Source organism: Phyllostomus discolor, chromosome 2, assembly GCF_004126475.2.
Source record: "Phyllostomus discolor isolate MPI-MPIP mPhyDis1 chromosome 2, mPhyDis1.pri.v3, whole genome shotgun sequence".
Taxonomy (NCBI): Eukaryota; Metazoa; Chordata; class Mammalia; order Chiroptera; family Phyllostomidae; genus Phyllostomus; species Phyllostomus discolor.
In genome coordinates, this window is record NC_040904.2 from 4,629,125 (window position 1) to 4,635,124 (window position 6,000).

At 45.5% G+C, this 6,000-nt stretch overlaps 1 pseudogene; it reads right to left on the minus strand.

Moving 5' to 3' along the window:
* Positions 1 to 5,590: 5,590 nt before the first annotated feature.
* On the minus strand, positions 5,591 to 5,685 carry LOC114491251 (annotated as a pseudogene).
* Between the last annotated feature and the right edge of the window lie 315 nt (positions 5,686 to 6,000).

Sequence of the window (6,000 nt, forward strand, 5' to 3'; positions counted from 1 at the left end):
TGAGAGATACAGTGATCAGTTGCCTCTCCCATGGCCCCTACTGGGGACCTGGCCTGCAACCCTGGCATGTGCCAAGACTGGGAATCAAACCAGCGACCTTTTGCTTTGCAAGCCAACACTCAATCCACTGAGCCATGCCAACCAGGGCAGAAAATGCTATTTTTTAACTTTATTTTCCAACTGTTTTTGCTGGCACACAAAAAACTATAATTTCTGTATATTGACCTTGTATCCAGCAATCTTGATAAATGTTGTTCATTCTAGTAGTATTTTGCCATTCCTTAGAATCTTCTATGCAGATGATTGTGCCACAAACAGAGACATTTGTACTTTTTCCCTCCCAACCTTATGCCCCCCCCTTTTTTTTTTGGTCTTAATACATTAGCCAGGACCTGCCACACAAAACAGTCTCGCTGGTTTGTAGTTTTGGGGCAAGAATGTAGCTTTTCACCATTTGGTTAACCTGTTAACTCTAGGTTTTCCATGGGTGTTTCCTTCATATTCCTGCTCTGTTGAGAGTTTTTAAAATTATTAATAAATGTTGAATTTCATTTTTTTTAGTGACTGCATGACTTTTCTTTTATTCTGTGAATGTGGTCAGTGACATTCGTGTTCAGATGTTGAACTTTCGATAGACTCTATTTGCTCATGAGTGTGTCTCTGCCTCGCTGAGTCATGTCCGGTAGCTTTCTCTTGAAGAGCTTCCCGCCACGTTCATGGGAGACACGCAGTTTCCCTGTGGGCGTCTGGGCCAGGATGTGGTCTTGGGTTTTGTTAACTGCATAAATGAGTTGTAAAAATGGTCCTTCTTCTGAAGGCGTTTGTGTAAGGTTGGTACTATTTCTTTATTAGGTTTGATCATTTTGATTTTTCTCCTTGGCATAGCTTTTTATAATGAATATATTTAATATACATAGGGCCATTCCAATCTTCCATTTCTTTTTGAGTTGGTTATGGTAACTTGTATATATATATTTTTTAAGATTTTATTTATTTATTTCCAGAGAGAGCAGGGAGGGAGACAGAGAGAGAGAAACATCAATGTGAGGTTGCCAGGGGTCATGGCCTGCGACCCATGCATGTGCCCTGACTGGGAATCGAACCTGTGACACTGGTAATTTGTATCTTTAAAGGAATTTTTGCAGTTCATCTAAGTTGTTGAATTTGTTGGAATAAAGTTGTTTAAATATTTTCCTATTATCCTTTTAATATTAAAAGAACCTGTAGATATTTATTCATTTCTACAGTTATTTGTATTTTCTTCATTAGTATTGCCAGCTTAACAATTTTACTAATCTTTTCAAAGAACTAACTTTTGGCTTCGTTATTTTTTTCTGTTTATTGCTATTCCTTTTCTAACTTCTTAGCTAAATCACTGGTTTTAAACTTGCTGTCTTTTCTATATATGCATTTAAATGATAAATTTCCCTCTAAAGTGTGTTTAAGCTAATCTTACTACTATTATTTAGTGTGGGATTTCCAATATTTGGAGTTTTTCTAAATATCTTATGCTATATTGGTCACTTATATTGAATTATTGAGATCTAATATAATTCCACTGTGATCTGAGAACATACTCCCTATGATCTGAATTCTTTTAAGTGTACTGAGATTTGTTCTACCTCCCAGTTTACGAATTAGGTTAGCGAACATCTTAGTGGCTTGAACCTGGGCGATCAGAGGGGGATTGCGAACTTCGTCAAAGAGGAAGCTAGGGGGCGCTAGGGGGCGCACCGGGGTGCAGGTGTGCCCGCGGAGCTCTGTCTGGGCGGCTGAAGCGTGGAGGTGGGAGGACCCTGCAGCTAGCGGGTGAGAGCTTCATCCCATCGTGGAAAGGGTGGGGCCATGCCTCGCCCCCGCCCCGCAGAATGGGTGTTTTGGAGACAGGTGAGGGTGGTTTGGGCTGTTACAAGGACTGGGATTCAGGTGGCGAAGGCTCAGGGTGTGAGACGCTGTACCGGGAGCCGCATAACTCCAGCGCCAGGACCGGCCCCTCCCCCAGTAAGACTCCCCGAAGTCCCGCCAAACTCAGGCTGCACATCCGCGCTGCTGTGCGGCAAGTCACTCATCACATTCAGAACTTCCTAGTAGCAACATTAAAAAGTAAAAAAGAAACAAGTAAAATTGTGTGGGTGATATATTTTATTTAACCCGATATACCCAAAATATTATTTCAATGTATAATCAATATAAACATTATTAATGGGATACATTACTTCTTTTTTAATAGTCCTAAATCTAGTCCGCAACATGCAGGGCAGCCGCATTGCGCATGGCAAGTGGCTTGTGGCGACTACCGAACAGTGCAGGCTGACCCCCGGACCCCTTTGCTCTGTAGGCACCAAGCATCTTTTGGGTTGTAGGTACCTGAACCTCCCAAGACCGCGTTACTGTGCAAACAGAGGATTGAGGTTTGACTGCACGTTGTTTTTTCTGGCACTTTACCAAGAGTTGTTCACCATTTTGGGAAGTGGTGTCATCCAACAGCACCCCCTTCCTGCCGTTGGAGGCCCCCGCGCGCCGGACGCCCTCATCTGCTACGTTTGTAGTGGTCACGTTCGCGGCGATTCTGCGTGCGGGCTCCAGCACCCCACTGTCCCCCCGTTTGTTTGTGTCTAAGCATATCACTGCATAATGCATTGTTTTGATTTCTTTTTTGCATTAGAGCTGAGCATTATATTAGCTTTTTAAAACTTATAAGCGTAGGTAGCTTGTATACGTATACATTTCTTATCAGGTTTTCTTATAGGAGATATTGAAACCATCTAATATTCAACTATTGCTAATCATGAAAATATTGGTCATAAATGAAAATGTCTAAAAACACTAGTTATAAAGCCCTGGCTGGTGTGGCTCAGTGGACTGAGTGCCAGCCTGTGAACCAAAGGGTTACCGGTTTGATTCCCAGTCAGGGCACGTGCCTGGTTGTAGGCCAGGTCCCCGGTAGGGGACACACGAGAGGCAACCGCACACTGATGGCTCTCCATCTCTTTCTCCCTCCCTTCTTCCCTCTGTAAACATAAATAAATAAAATCTTTTAAAAAACACGAGCTGTAAGAAGGAATACTGGGCCCTGCGGCAGAGAAGGGGCCCTGGAGTAGGTCTTCGGTCCCTCCCTGTCGGGGACAGGACAGAGACAAACACTGGTGTCTGCTGCAGGGATGAGGAAAGGGCACAGACAATTTGCTTTATTGTCTTTTTATAGGAAACGCACAGCAAAACAGTGCTTGTAGAGAGTCTGAGGGTAGAAAACTCGATTCTTGTACAAGGTAAATAGCTCTTCCCAGAAAATCCATGATATAAAGTGACTTTTTAAATGCCATTTTTCTTACTAAACCCAATACTTACTTGAAAATATCACTCTCACAGGTGGTATCCCATTGGGGATTTGATTTACATTTCCCTGATGGTTAGTGAGGTTGGGCATCTTTTCATATGGCCCTTGGCCATCTGTGTGTCCTCTCTGGACAAGTGTCTGTTCGGGTCTTCTGCCCACTCAAAAGTGGATTGTGTCGGGGTTTTGGTGTTAGGTTGCACAAGTTTCTTACATGTTTTGGACATTAAGCCCTCATTCAATATATCCTTTGCAAACATCGTAGCCCATTCAGCAGGTTATCTTTTTGTTTTGTTGATGGTTTTCTTTGCTGTGCAAAACCTTTTTAGTCTGGTGTAGCCCCATTTGTTTTTTGTAGCTTTTGCTTCTGTTGCCCATTGAGACATATACAAAGAGACACCGCTCAGACTGATGCCCGAGGTTTACTCCTTGAACGTATTTTTAATAGGTGTTTTAAATTTGCTGTCTGCTAATTTGACCATGTCTGGCCCTTCTGGATCTATTTCCTTTGACTGACCTTCCCCCTGCGTATGGACTCCATTCTTCTGCTTCCCGGGGTGCCCAGCAATTTTGATCAGATGCTAGCCTGTTGTGTGTTACACATCGAGCGTCTGGAGCTTGTGGCTTCACGAGCGCTGAATCTGTCGTGGCTGCAAACTCGTTGCTTGCAGCAGCTTGACCCATTCAAGACTTAACCACTTCAGCTGTGTTGGGATGGGTTTAAGCTCCTACTGAAGCCTGACCCTTCCGGAACTTTCGCTCTGGCTGTTTGGAATTCCCACGTCGCCCAGCACTGTGTCAGCTCCGGGAACCATTCCGTTCACCGACTCCCTGTATCTCCTCGCCTTTCAGAGTTTCGTCCCGTAGACACACGCAACTAAGTTTTTAGCAACACATTCAGGGGGCCCCTTTCAGATTTCCGGTGCTCTTTCTGTATGATTATCTTGCCTCTCCAGTGTTCTGATCCCCAGACTCCAGCCACCTCAGTTCCATTCCGACTCCAGTCTCTGCCTCCCCCACTTAGCAAGGACGCACTTGGCTCCGCTTCCTCCAGGTGTCACGGCCCAGGTGTTCTGAATGGACTTACCTTTGTTAGTTGAATTAGCATTAGTGAGCCTCCTCTATGGGCCACAAACTACCCCAGCCAGGCGCATGGGGTCTGTCGGCCAATGAAACAGACGAAAACCCACGTCCTCCTGAAGGCAGCCTGTTCCAAATTTAGGCCACCAAGTTTCTACAACTCGGAATATACGAAAAACTATTGAACCGTGCCCTTTAAAAGGGTAAATTTTATGCTCCTTGAACTATATCTCAATGATGTTAACAAAAAAAAAGGGTGCATGAAAGATATACTTTGGGTGGAATAATTTAGATGACTCTCTCCCTCATCTATGTCGGGAATTCCCACAATAAAAAGTTACAGTGAAAGAACCTGTGCCGTGTGGCACCCACAGAGACGTCCCCCTCAACCCACCGATGTGACAGATTACATGAACAGGTGTTCTAGGAGCAAGCTCTCTTCACACCTGAAATAAACCCTCCTTTCTGGTCATGATAGATTTCTTTTGTAAACACACTGAAAAATTAACTTGTGAACTTTTTTTCCCCCCCAGCTATGACTCTAGACAGGATCCAAAGAGGAGTTTTGTAACAGGGTGCAGCCAAGAGGGGAGCCTCAAATAGGGATCTGTAGTAAGATCCAGAAGAGCCTGGAGATAATTGGCTCCACACCACAGGGCCACACCTGCCCGGAATCTGGCAGCTGTAGCCAATTGTGAGCGGAGCCAGAAATGGGGCTGCAGAGGAAGATTGGCGCCGGGATTTAAACCGAGACGCGGCAGCCACTGGAGGGGGGAGAACCACACAGATTTAGCAGAGTGGAGACTCCTGCAGCCCTGAGAGGGAGAACCACACGGCTCTGGCAGAGTGGGGACTCCCGTGGTCCGGGGAGAGAGGACTACATGCCTTTGCCAGAGTAGGGACCCCCGCAGCTTTAGGAGATACGGTACTCTGGACTGGGCAAAGGGGGAAGGAAGGAAGGACTGTGTCTGTTTGTGGGTGTTTTAAGGGACTTTAGGGTTTTTGGTGAAGACATTAGGTCCCTACTTTAAGTTAGTATAGCATTAAATAAACGTTTCCTTTCCTTTTCACAAATCTCTGGCATTGAGAGATGTCTTTCCTCTGGCGGCAGACATAACGGACCTGGGGGCTTCTTTCAATAATAGTATATCGTCCCAGGCCCCGTGTTTGTTCTGTAACAGTTTTACCATCTTGTCTCTGGGTTTTATGGAAACTTACTTTACCCTTCTGCGTTAGCCTCCTACGGCAGCGCGTCAGCCTTACCAGGGCACAGGAAAGGGTGTGCTTGTGCACGTTTTACCTAGCACTTTTGCATCCATAGTAGGAGCCGATGTAGGTTTGTTGGGGGTTTTTCCGAGTTGCCCATGTTTAGTTTTCCCTTGTTACAAAACCTCTGCAATCTTAGCTGGGCACGTGACCACACAGAACAATGTGTTTCTCGTGTCTTTGCAGCTGTTTGTGGCCGTGTGAGCTCTTGACGATGCGACGCAGGCAGAAGCGTCCTGTGGCAGCTTCTAGACGCCTTCCTGGACAGAGCTGGCCCCTGGCCTTCGCCTGTTTCCCAGCTCCATCCTTCCCCTCATCCT